This window comes from Sphaerodactylus townsendi, linkage group LG05, assembly GCF_021028975.2.
Source record: "Sphaerodactylus townsendi isolate TG3544 linkage group LG05, MPM_Stown_v2.3, whole genome shotgun sequence".
In the NCBI taxonomy this organism is placed as follows: Eukaryota; Metazoa; Chordata; class Lepidosauria; order Squamata; family Sphaerodactylidae; genus Sphaerodactylus; species Sphaerodactylus townsendi.
In genome coordinates this window covers 121016416-121030546 of record NC_059429.1, presented here as the reverse complement: position 1 = coordinate 121030546, position 14131 = coordinate 121016416, and positions in this window count along the sequence as shown.

The following is a 14131-nucleotide window of genomic DNA, read 5'->3' as shown; positions in this document are numbered from 1 at the left end:
AGGGCCCTGATCTCACCCAACAGAGCATTCCACCAGGCCCTGGTTCAGGCACGCTGGATTCCCTTGGCCCAAGGTTCATGAGAAAATTTCTATTAACTAATTGAAGATTCTCTCCAGGGATACACTGGGAGAGATGGTCCCTTAGGTATGCTGGCCCCAGACTGTTTAGGACTTGACTTCGTACATTGGTACCAAAATTTTGAACTTGATCCGGTACTCCACTTGGAGCCAGTGCAGCTTGCAGAGCATGGATCACAACCCATCACAAGGGTTGTGTACACCCAAGCACACCCATCACAAGGATCCCATAAGGAATCTCGTTGCCACATTCTGGACCAGCTGGAGTTTCCAGAGCAAACTCAAGAGAAGCCCTGCGCAAAGCGAGTTACAGTACAGTGAGTTACAGTAACCTTGTCTAGAGGTGACCATGGCATGGATTACTGTGGCAAAGTCAGTTTGGGACAGGGGGAGAGCTGCTTCACCTGCCATAGATGATAAAATGTCAACCAAATTGCATGATTCACCTGAGCTTCCATTGATAGAGAGGCATCAAGGATCATACCTCGGCTGCGTTCTGTCAAGAGTCAGCAAATAACACTCAACCACCTACATCCCATGGCTCAGCCACAGGATCTCTGACTTTGCTGGATAGTTATCTCTCTTTCATTCATTCCATCACAGCTCCAAACTACTGGCCAAATCGCTGGGGGCAGCATCTGGATGAGCACGTGTCATCAGAACATTAATGACACCCCAGCCCAAACCCCCAGATCAACCTGGCAAGAGGGCACATATAAATATTAAATAATAATGGCAAGAGATCCTTGCGGGTCACCACAAGCCAATTTGTGGCGAGTGGACATTCTCTCACCAATTACAACTCTCTGTCCTCAGTCTTGTAGAAATAAGCACAGCACCAATAAGGCAGTTGGTCAGAATGTTATAATTGACCAAGTCAAACACTGTTGTTAAATCTAGCAATAACAACAGTACCGACCTGCCCCAGTCGAGGTATCTCCAGAGGTCATCTGTGAGGTTGGTTAGAGTCATTTCCACTTCATGGCCAGTGAGAAATTCAGACTGGAACAGGTCTAGGATCAATGAGTCCCCCAGATAAGCCTAGAGCTGTTCAGCAACCGCTCCTTCAATTACCTTATCCAGGAAAAGTAGATTAGAGACTGTGCTGTAATTGGCTAGATCAGAAGGATCTAGTGATGGCTTTTTTTAGAAGAGCGGTCTCACTATAGCCCAGAGGCGTAGCTAGACCAAACTGCGCCCAGTGCACAGTCTATATTTTCAGCACCCCCCCCCCCCCCCCCCCCCCCCGGGCACCAGCCAAGCAGCTAACCTTTCCCCATCCCCCCTCTCCCCACACACCTCTACCTTTAGTTCCTTTCCTTTTCCTAGAACTTTTTCAGACTGAAAAAAAGGCCTATTCACAGTTCAGGCTTAAAAACGGCATTACTACTAGAGACTATACTTTGGGAGACCTTGTAGAGCCCCAAGATTATGATTTTAGCCACAATACTCAGTGAACAGGCCTTTTTTTCAGCCTGAAAAAGTTCTAGAAAAAGGAAAGGAACTAAGATAAAGATAATGAAACAAGGGGGGATGCGATCAGGGGAGTGCCGTGGGGGAAGGGAAGAGACCTGTAGAAGGAAGAGGAGGAATTTTGCACCTACCGCATTGACCCAAGGCTACAATTAGCCTCCCAGTGCGTGGCATGCACACCCTGTACCCTGGTAGCTCCGCCTCCGCTACAGCCTCCTTTAAACTACTGCAAAAACTCCCAGTACTGAGGGAATGAGTAATAATTTTCCACAGACAGACCCGTAATTCATCCAGGACAGCTTTTATTAACCAGGATGGGCATGGATCTAAGAGACATGTAGTGGGCTTGTCTGTTCACAGCATTCTCTCCGCATCGTCCTGGGAGAGCCGGATGAATTGCTCTAATGAAGGACCCAAAGTCAGCCCACTGGCCTCTGTTTACTTACTGTACCAAGGCCGGTAGATGGGGCCTGGCAGAGAAACAAGATCTTATCCGCAAAAACAGCTTGCAAAATCGTCACAGCTAAACACCAGTTCCCTATCAATCTAGAACCTGTTGGATTAGGTCATCAGCTGCTGCACTATCCTAATAATTATTCTGGAAGCCAGCATGTGGATGCAAGATTAGCTGTGAAATAATCTCTTTTCACAGCTTTAACCACCACCTCATAGACTTTCATAAGCATCCTATAAGATGTTCTTGCCTCTTTGTCATGAGACTTCCTCCAGACTCTCTCTAGCAGCTTCCATTTTTGCCTCCTCAGCTCCATGTTATACAATAGGGCTGGTTTGGTACAAGGGCGTAGAGGGAGTCGGGGTGCAATCTTATTGGTGGCTTCAAAAGGCAGGCTGTTCCAGTCCTCAATCAGCTTATCTAATGAGTCTCTGTGAGGCTTTGGGTCCCACAGAGCATTCTGGAATCCAATTGGATCCATACATCTTGGTAACCAAGCGTAACCCAGCTCATCATCCAAACAAGAGGGGTATGGTATGTTCACACAGGCTTTCATACAATGGCACTGGAATATTTATATTTGGATCAACCCTGCCCCGAAAATCAAATCCAGTGTGTGACCTGCTTTATGTGTGGAGCCTGAAACAAATTGGGCAAGTCCCAGGGCTGCTATGGATTACACGGCTTGATTGGAGGCAGCAACATCAGCATGGACATTGAAGTCTCAGTGCCATCATGGATGACACCAGGTCTAAGGTTTGCTTGGAGGCATCGCCATCAGCATAGATGCTGAAGTTCCCAATAGGCTGGGAACCAATAGGCCATCAGCATAGAACCAATAGGCTGGGAACCAATAGGCCATCAGCATAGAACCAATAGGCTGGGAACCAATAGGCCATCAGCATAGATGCTGAAGTTCCCCAGAACCAAAGTTCCAGCTGGCTACTACATCCAGCAATCTCAGCAGGGTATTGGCTGGTGCGTTGGGCGGACAGATAACCATGCTCTCCTCAGTGTTCCACACCATTCAATACCTCCTGTTTCCAGGGTGGGGAGAGCCCTGTAGGAAAAACCTCCCAAACCTCCCAAAAACCTCCCACACCAGCCACTCCCCCCTGTCCTTTAGTCCACAACTGATGAAGGACTGAAAAACCTGGGGGGAGTACCTCTTTCAAGGCAATCATCTTGCCTTCCCTCACACAGGTCTTCGTCATGCAAGCCCAATCCACTTTATGCTCTACAAAGAAATCGTGTGAAGTCCTGGTCTTAATATTGATGGATCTGTCATCATTTGATTGGACTGTTAATTAATATGAAGGGTGAGATCTTAAGGTTCAAAAACGATGCCTGATTTGCCGCTGAGAAAAATTCATTTTGCTTCCACAAAGAGACTTTTTTCTGCTCTAGGAGCAGCAGTGGCGTATCTAATCTGGAGTCGTGTATCTAATCTGGAGGAACCGGGTTTGATTCCCCGCTCTGCCGCCTGAGCTGTGGAGGCTTCTCTGGGGAATTCAGGTTAGCCTGTACACGCCCACACATGCCAGCTGGGTGACCTTGGGCTAGTCACAGCTTCTTGGAGCTCTCTCAGCCCCACCTACCTCACAGGGTGTTTGTTGTGAGCGGGGAAGGGCAAGGAGATTGAAAGCCCCTTTGAGTCTCCTGCGGGAGAGAAAGCGGGGATATAAATCCAAACTCTTCTTCTTCTTCTTCTTCTACCCTGTCTACCAAACAGAATCTCTCTTGAAGAGGAGAGCTGTCCAAGCACATTACTGTGCCATCTGGACTTGAAAGATGCACGCTTTCAACATTCAACCCACATAAATTCATAGAGTTGGAAAAGGCCATACAGGCCATCTCTAGGCCAACCTCTGCTCAGTGCAAGATCAGCCTAAAATACCCCTGACATTTGGTTTGTCCAGCCACTGCATGAAGACTCCCAGTGAAGGGAGCTCACCATTTCCCCAGGTGGTTGACTCCACTGCTGAACTAGTACAACTGGTTAAAAAATCCTAATATTCAGCCAGTGTCTTTCTGCTCAAACTTTAAACCGATTTTTGCATGTCTTTGCTGCCAACAGGAACAGTTCCCTGCCCCTCTCTAAGTGACAGCCCTTCAAATACTTAAACAGAGCAATCATGTCTCTCCTCAGCATCCTCTTCTCCAGACTGAATATTCCCAAGTCCCTCAGTCCTTCCTCACAGGACTAGGTCTCTAGGCATAGCAAAGTCAAGGAAACAAATGGTGCAGAAGGAAACGAATTCTTTAACAATTTTTATAACCTTTTTATAATGTTATAATTTTTATAACATTTTGCCTTAATGCGTGCATGGGGATTTCACTAAAAAGGATCCGAAGGACTGCCCCTGACAAAGCTGCAACAAAATTCGTTGGGGCTATAAAATTCATCAAAGAATCCGTTTCCCTCTGCACCATCTGTTTCCTTGCCTTCATTTTGCCTCAGTTGGGCCCCCTTCTTTTCTCTAGGCATAGGCAACGTTCTCTTTCCAGCAGTGCCTTACAGTGGCCATTTTCCCTGCCACACAACCAGAGATCTTTTGCAAATTTTTTGTAAAAACAAACAACAAACTGGTAACTGTTGTGGCACCCTAATGCTGATACACTTCTTTTTAAAAACCAGGTGAAAAGAAAATGCAGACAATCAGTTTTCAGAATTCAGTTTCCTTAGAGCTGATTTCAAGCAATGAAAGCATTGGTTTATTTATAATGCCCTGCTTTTTTTCTCAATGGGGACCCAAAGCAGTTTACGGTAGGTGCTGTGTGGTTTCCGGGCTGTATGGCCGTGTTCTAGCAGCATTCTCTCCTGACGTTTCGCCTGCATCTGTGGCTGGCATCTTCAGAGGATCTGATGTAGGGAAAGCAAGTGGAGTATATATCTGTTGGCGTGTCCAGGGTGGGTGGGGAAACCTTGTCTGTGAGTCACAAAGGAGGCAACCAGGTCAATAGTTGAATAGAATAGTCTGAATAGAAGTATGAATAGAATAGTCTGAATAGAAGTATGAGTAACAATGAAGACTATAGCCTGGGAGTAACCCTGTAGATAGCAAGGTCACTGGTGGGAGCATCTGAATAGAAGTATCCTGGCCTTTGTTTCTTTTGTCTATGGTCATCCTGTGTTTGTGTGGAGCTGGTTTGACACAGTCTTGACCCTAGTATTTTTCAACACTGGCAGCCAAGTTCTGTCCATTTTCATAGTTTCTTCCACTAGGGTCAAGACTGTGTCAAACCAGCTCCACACAAACACAGGATGACCATAGACAAAAGAAACAAAGGCCAGGATACTTCTATTCAGATGCTCCCACCAGTGACCTTGCTATCTACAGGGTTACTCCCAGGCTATAGTCTTCATTGTTACTCATACTTCTATTCAGATGCCCTCAACTATTGACCTGGTTGCCTCCTTTGTGACTCACAGACAAGGTTTCCCCACCCACCCTGGACACGCCAACAGATATATACTCCACTTGCTTTCCCTACATCAGATCCTCTGAAGATGCCAGCCACAGATGCAGGCGAAACGTCAGGAGAGAATGCTGCTAGAACACGGCCATACAGCCCGGAAACCACACAGCACCCCAGTGATTCCGGCCGTGAAAGCCTTCGACAATACAGTTTACGGTAGCATTTTCCTCTCCTGCATTTTATTCTTACAAGAACGGTCTCAGAACAGCACACCATTTGTGATCTAATAGTGAAATTGAGGTGACCCAAAGCAAAAATCCTGAGGATCTGTGAGGATTCATGCATTGGAAATGTTTTTGTCCTGTGACAGAGCCAAAAAGCAGCGGATCTGTGATTTTTGCTGGGCCATCTATGACCATGGACATATGTGTTTTGCTGGTGAGTTTGGGGTGACCCATGCCAAAATCTTCAGGATCCATGAGGATCCGTGCTTTGGAATCAGGTTTTTGTGCCACAGCGATGCCACAAAGTGGTGGATGTGTGATTTTTATGGTGCAGTCTGTGGCTATGAACATGATTTGACAAGGAGTTGGGGGAGACCAACACAAAAATCATGTGGATCCATGAAGAGCCGCATGATTTGGTACTTTGGTACTACATTTTTGTGCAATTGTGGTGCCACAAAGCTGTGGATGCATGGTTTTTGCGGTGCTGCCTATAAGACAGTTATGACAAACCTTTTCGGGCTTAGCATTTAAAAAATTCAGAAAAATGCCTTCCTTGACGTCGGGCATATCACCCCACCTCTCCACAACAGAGAAACAGTTCGTTACATGTTCATTTAAGAAAAAAATATGGTCCAATCATGCGGTGTGATGTACTGTAGAACGAAACATCAAATAATTACAAAAATTACTCAGGCAGGAAGAATAATTGTTGTTGGGTGTCAATGAATGCTGGCGTGTCACCCAAAACATGGTGGCAGTGGCGTATCTGCCTAGGGACAAGGGGTACCCCTTGTCCCCGGGCGCCACTCTTCTGGTCACACGGGGGGGCGCAAAATCGGGCCCCCACGTGACCAGGAAGTCCTGCTGTCTCATTGTTTTTGTGTGCCTCGACCCCATTCGAGGCACGCAAAAAACGACGAGCACCCTCAACCCCACTCTGGACTCCCCCCTCTCTTCAAAAGAGACTGCAGGCTGCCAGCTGAGAACCCAGCCAGCAGGGGGAGTCTGGGGGGGAGGTGGGCACCCTAGACTTTGCCCATGTCCATGGTGACATGGGCAGGGTTGAGGGCAGTGGGGGTGGAGCCTGGTGGAATCAGGGGTGGAGCTAGGGTGGTGGGGGCAGAGCCTGGGGGCGTCCTGGAGACAATTTGTCTCCGGGCGCCATTTGCCCTTGGTACGCTTCTGCATGGTGGCATGTCATCTTTGACATGTGTGTCATAGGCTCGCTATCAATGAACGAAGACATGATCTGCAACATGACAGTGGTTTAATTTTGTTCCAATATAAAAATCATACGAATTCATGAGCATCCGCTTAAAACCATCTAGATCCGACTTCTCCAGCCAGCGTCGGGCAAACGCGACAGCTACTAAGGGATTAAATGGGATTTTGCACAAGGCCTGGCCCCCCCTCCCCCCCTACACCTCAACCTCAAATGAACTTGTCTGGAGGCTGGAAAGGTGCTGTCGTTGACCTATGGGCATCCTTTTCCTTGCTCCCTTCTGGATGCAAAACGCAGCAAATGCAAGAGGCAGGCAAAGGGACGGGGGTTTCGCCTTTGCAATTCAGTCCATAAAACTGAACTTCACTCAGCCTGGCTGGGAAACAGTCCTGGCTTTTGGGAGGGGTGTGTGTGTGTGTGTGTGTGTTACGTCTCTCTTGCAGAACAGACAAAAGCCGTGAATGTGACGCTTTTTTATTTTGGTTCTTTCCCCCCCCCCCTTTTCTTTTCTTCCTTTTCTCCCCCTTTTGCAGAGAGGTGGTGGAAAGAATACTATGGGCTGTTCCTTTAACGTGCCCGACTGGCGGAGGGGGGGGGGCGGGATCAGAAGCTGTTTATTCCTTTGTGATAGCGTCGGGTCAACCTGAGGTTAGCAGCCTCCCTCCCCTCTACCCCCCCCCCCGCCTCCCTCCCCTTTTAACAACCAGCCTGATTGCCCGCGTAATGAATTGTGTCTGACTCCGCAGACGCTCCCCCTCCCCCGTCCTCCCACCACGTGGCTTTTAAATCCCCGCATCCAGACAGCTTACTGCGATGCTGATTAGCTCCCTCCCCGACCAGTGAGAAAGTTGCACCTGGAAGGGCTGAACTTTTGATTGGCTGGAGGCAACGGGGCGGGGGGGGGGGGAGCGAGGGAGGCAAGGTGTCATTTACATGTCGAGACGGGAAAGTCGTGTCTGCGATATCCAAACCATGTCTGGAATCCAACCCTGGAGGAGGGGAGGGGGGGGGGTGTCTCGGGAGGCGTCTTAAAGCGACAGGCCACGCTCCTCCTGCACAAAGCATACCTATTGCCTTGTGAGTGTGTATTATTTTCTTCCCCCGCCAGGTATTGCAAAAGGAAACGACAGGAAATTGCTCGTAAAGTGCCATCAGATAAACCCTGATCCTTTTCTCGCTGTCTTTCTTTTCCCCCAGCCTCTCTTTCTGCAAATGGGGCAGGTTGAACTCTGACTGTGCCCTCTGGGGTGGAAACAGGTGGTCGTGCAGACGATCCCGCCCCTCAAGTTGCAAGAGGGGTCCATTCATAAATCGAACGGGATGAGAGCATGTTTTGTGGAATTAAAAGAAGGGAGGGGGGGGGGGTTAGGTTTCACAAGTGTCAGGTGGGATATCCTGCCCTTTTAATAGATGCATAATACATTATTCACATATTGTCGAACTCTTTCAGGGCCAAAATCAACTGGAAGTTGCCGTTTTTCTGGGCTGTGTAGTTTTTGCTCCTAACGTTTTGCCCACATCTATGGCTGGCATCTTCAGAGGCATGTTGCAGAGAGATGTGTTTCTCGCTATCCCACAGTGGGAGACCCATCTTACAGTGGTCTGCCTCTGAAGATGCCAGCCATAGATGCGGGTGAAGCGTTAGGAGCAAAAACTACACAGCCCACAACCTAGGAAACCCACAACAGCCTTGTGATTTACCGCCATACCAAGAAACACTTTAGCTACCTGTTTGCATTACAGGACAGGGTGTTCTCCAGATCTGTTGTCAGCCCAGGTTGGGGAAAAGATCCCTGCATACCTGCCAAATCCAGGTGTAAAGATCATGACCCGGGATATCTTCTCCCCCACCTTATTTTTTATTGCGTCACTTTAATTTTTGAGAGATCCAACCTGGGAAAGAATTCTAGCGGATGCAAAAACCGTGGCATCATGCTGACTCGTGTTGCAAGGAAAGGTATTGTGTGGGTTTTGTTCTTGTTGGTAGATTGGGCGATTCCCTCCCCCTCTCCCAAGCACTAAGGCAGACAATAAGTCAAGCCAGGTTAGTTACTTTGTTTTTCATTTTTCTCCTTTTGGCCTCTGGATGCAAAACAAAGAGTACAAATCAAAGCAAGCGAAGAGGATGTGAGACCTGTTACCAACCTTGTCTCTTTCTCTCTCTCTCTCTCTCTCTTTCACCGTGAAGGTGGGGAGAGACACACAGCCTACCTGCAGTGATAATGGAGCAATGTTGAAAATAGCTGCAGCCCTGCGCTTTTCAACACTGGGAAATGCGAATGACTCAGAAATGCCACACTTTTTTTCTCTCTCTTTTAAGTGCTGTGGGACAGGGAGGCTTTCTAGAGCAAGCGGCTTCTCCATATCCTCCCCTTCTGCCAATTTACTGTTTAGGCCGTGTCTCTGCTTCACCTGTGTTCTGAACTAGACAACAAAGGGCAGATTTTGGAATCCGGAATTTCATGCCCCAGAGTCCCCACAGCTCTTAAATGAAATGCTGGGCAGGAAGCTCGAATTGCCATTTCCTAGCCAGGAGGGTTGCAGAACGACGTCTGGGGAAGCCCAAGCAGCCCAATTTGGATTGGGCGAAGCTCAGGGTGGGCTGGGATACAAAAAAATCTGCTGGGTAACTGATCAGACCAAGGGTCCACCTACATCCGTTACTGTCTGATGTCTGAGGGTGCCACATGGCACACACAGTCACTTTTTCTGACACCCAACAAGTGCTTTTAGAAAGTGGGTGTGGCTTTTTTTCCTAGCAGGGTTGCTGATTGGTTGAGCAAATTAAATAGGCATCCTATTAAGAGCTTCAAACTGAGATGCTGAAGAATTAATATTAGTGACATTAATAAGTTATCATCACCTCCTGCAGCAGCCATTTTGTGGTTTGCTCCACCTTCTGTGGCAGCCATTTTGTGATTGTACCTGTTGCCCTTGTAAGAATTCACTGCCTCGGAGTGTGGCGGAACCTCTTTCTTTGGAGGTTTTTAAAGAGAGGTTCGATGGCCACCTGTCAGGAGTGTATTGATTGTGTGTTCCTGCATTGCAAGGGGTTGGACTTGATGGCCCTTGGGGTCTCTTCCAACACTATGATTCTGTGATTCCAAGGATTTCAGAAGTGCCCACAGGCACAGAAGCGTTGGGGAGCCCTGATGTACTGGGTAAGGTAGTGCTTTCTTTTGTCTACCCTGAACCAGCTTCTACCAAGTTCAATGGGTGGTGGGGAGTGCCATCAAGTTGCTGCCATCTTAGGACAACCCCTCAAGGGGCTTCAAGGCAAGAAAGATTCAGAGGTGGTTTGCCATCACAACTCTGGGCTTTCTTGGTGGGTCTAAGAATCAATGTATACTGTCAATGTGCAATGGAAAATCAATGACTAGAAAGTGAAAATATAATGACGTTTCACATTAAAGCTGCATGGATATACTTCTTGTATTTTTCCCCCTATACTATAATCAACAGTGAATATGCATAACCATACACTTACTTACTTACTTACTTACTTATTTATTTATTGCATTTTTATACCACCCTCCCCCGGAGGGCTCAAAACAGTTCACCAATACAACATCAAAACAGTTCACCAATGTACATCAAAACAGTTCACCAATACAATGTACATCAAAACAGTTCACCAATACAAAGGTGTATATTCAATTATTCATATTCTTATTACTATAAACATAACTTATCTAAACACTGAAAATATGTTAAAGGTTAAAAAGACAGATATTACACAATGGTTATCATCATTCTCTATTTCTTTGCAGGTGAGTCTCCTGGACCTCTAGTTCAATGTAAGGTGTGCAGCCATTGTGGTATATTATAAAGTTCAACTTGTCCAGCAAATTATCTGTAACTTTCCAACAAGGTCCGGCTATCAACATAAACCAGCAATTTCCTATTCTCAGTCTACCACGTATGTGGTTAATGGAAAGCTTCTGGACTATGACGTGAACACCGCAATCGGCAGCACCTGTTTTCATCCCTCTCTGGCGAACTCCAGAGTCGCCTGTCAGAGAATACAACGATCAAAAATCACGGGAATGAGCGTTTCACACAAACCGCAACACGCGTTTAGTCTGCGCTTTTGGGCATCCTTCATCAGTGATACATTCCTCCATAAATGCATAAATGTAGCTCATGAGGGTCCTAATAAATAATTGTTCATAATAAATATTATATCAATATGAGTAACAGCAAATGTACAAAAAGGTCCAATATACAAAAGGTCCAATATGCAAAACTAAAAATCAGCCAGGACCAACCCTTTCTAATTCTGAGTTCCAAGAGGCAGGGCTAGTGTAACCCCCATGCTCAGAATGGGTTGACCCAGAAAGGGGTGGAGCAGGAGGCTGCAGACCTCATGTAGTTTGGAGGAGACAAGGCTACCAGACTCGGGCCTTGATTTGTCTAAGCCCTTAACACCTTGTTAAGGTAACTGCAATGTTGTTGGGAGCTACTGGGAAGGTAGTTGTTTATTTTTGTTATGTTGTAAATGTTGGAGTTTATTGTTTCAGGGTTTTTGTGGTTGTAATGGGTGAGAGTTCTCCTGGAAACCTTCATCATGTTGAATCCTGTTCATCAAGCCCTTGGAGTCTTCAGGAGCCAACCCACTTGCAAAGAAGAATTGGACTTGGCAGTATCAGTAGACTGTAAATATAAGGACTTGAAAATGTAACCTAGAAGGATTGTAAATTGTAAATGTTAAATGTTAATGTTAAAAGTGTTATTTGTTAAGGAAGTAAACCATTTTGTTTTTAAAATTTGTTGTTGCAAACTCATTCCAAGTTCTGCCCCACAGAACCCACAGATAGAGGTTACACTAGCTTGAGCCATCCAATTCTCAGCCCTTTTCTTTTCATAATGTGTAGAAATGGACAGAGGAAGGGTTTAATGGGAGGTTAGAGTCACCTACTCTGGGTTGCAAAATTACTGAATATTTTTGGGGTAGATCCTGGGGGAGGGCGGGGTTTGGGGAGGGACCTCAGTGGGGTCCACATTCCAAAGCAGCCATTTTTATCCAAAGCAACTGATTTCTATTGTTTGGAAACCAATTGTAATAGCAGGGAATCTCCAGGTCCTACTGGGAGATTGGCAACCTTATGTATGGCATTGTGGAAATTTGAACCTAAGATCCTAAGCACCATACTTCAATGGCCCTCATTGCTAGGAAGGGGGTTCCTTCCTTCCTTCCTTCCTTCCTTCCTTCCTTCCTTCCTTCCTTCCTTTTTATTTTTGTTAATTTACACAGCTATATTTTTCTGCATATTTGGGCAGTTCCTGACCTTTGCCTGCATGGTTTTGGTCACTAGCTTGGGGGCAGCTGCCTTCCTATTAATTATAATGACACAATAAACCAACATGCATGAGAATACAGTACATCGTAGAAGGGAGCAGCTTTCTGGTCAAAGGTAGATTTTTGAACTAAAGAATGGCACAGAAACATCAAGTTTTTAGACCCAATTACGATAGCTACCGCAGTTGTGCCTTTTCAAGGGGCAAGAAATGAGAAATAGGATAAGGGCTATCATGAATCATTCAAGATTCTCTGACAGCCTTCATGGCTTGAAAGACGCATCTAGAGTGGTTTTAAATATTCATTCATAATTTGTGTTACAACAGGCTATCTTCACATCCATGCATTTTTGCAGCCAAACTGGGGTAGTTCAGTTTTGATCACAGAACTATCCTTCCTGCACCCAACTGATCTCAGTAGAGGTATACTTCTACAGCCTTTTATATTCTCAGTGTGAGCTGAAATGCTGGAGAAATATCCCCCCAAAAGACAAATAAAGTTAATTCTTAATGTCAATATAGCCTCAATTTAAAAAAAAACTTCAACCATAACAGCTTTCACTGAGCAGATAAGGGGTCAGAGGGGAAGGAGGTTTCAGTGAACTGGAAAGAGCAGTCCAAATGTGTGGAGAGCAGGTGGTTAAATGGCACACCTCTCAGCTGCACACTCCCAAGCTACATCAGAGTACATGACATCCTAAAGATATGGTGGAATAATTGTGCCATACCCTCGAGAAGTCATGTGATTTGACACAGCTTCTGCCATATCTTGAGAATGCCACATGTTAATTCCACTTCTGTTGTGGTCTTGGGATAACACACATTTTGATGCAGCTTCCCCCATATTCTTGGGACACCAAAGGCACACATGCAAGGCTTACCTCGTAGCTGTGGGATCTGCAGGGGTCTTTCCCTGTGGTTTTTTGTTTAAACAGGATTCTCCCCCTGTGACGGGTCCACAGCCAAGTCAATCTGCCATGTGGCCCATCCCCCACTTCCTTGTTCTGTTCTGATTGGGAGGAACTGTTGTTGTGTGGGCGGGAAAAGCCAGGAGGAGTGAGGAAACCCGAAGGAAGTGAAACGCTCGTCAATTCTCTTAACTTTCCCTTAGCTTTCCCCAGAAGAGTTGCATTTTAAGAAGTCTCAGAAACCTCAGGGAGAGTCTGATGGGACAGCGCAGTGAGTTCTGAAGAGAGGGAAATATGTGTGGAACCGAGAATCCAACTTGAAGGGAATTTACACTGAATGCAAAGGAAGCCAAGCATGTGTGTTCAACCCATTTACCTTGCTTGGTGTAGCATCTACCACACCCTTGGGACATCATGTACTTTTTCCGAGGGGGCGTCCTCTTGGGACATCATGTCCTTTGATGCAGCTTCCACCATCTCCTGAGGATGTCATATGGTTTCTGCTGCATCCTTGGGACATAATGTGGTTTGATACAGCTTTGGGGTGAACACCTAGAAGATATGCCATTAAGCAGCTACCCGCCCCCCCCAACCCCCGCCCCCACAAATTTAGGTTGTTTTTTGCTGGTTGTAACTCAAAGCATACCCATGCACAGAGAATACACTTCTATTCCGCATAAATAGATACTGTGGAACCTCGGTTTTCATTGCCTTCGGTTTTCATTGGTTTCAGTTTTCATTGATTTTTTCAGTGAAAAATTTGTCTCGGTTTTCATCGATTTGCCTCGGTTTTCATCGATTTGCAGTGAGGTGCAGGGGTTTGTGGAGAAAAATCACACGGACAAAGCTGCTGCAGGCCGTGTCTGCAACTTGTTTAATGACAATGTCTTGCCCCATTTCAGACAAATCTTAAAGAGGCGTCAGAAACAGACCTCTTTGGACAGCTTTCTGGTGCGACATTGGTCTACTGGCTCTGAAGCTGGTCCTAGTGTTATTGTTTGTTACTGTTTTCAGCAATAAGTACTATGTTTATTCACCAAAACATATGTTT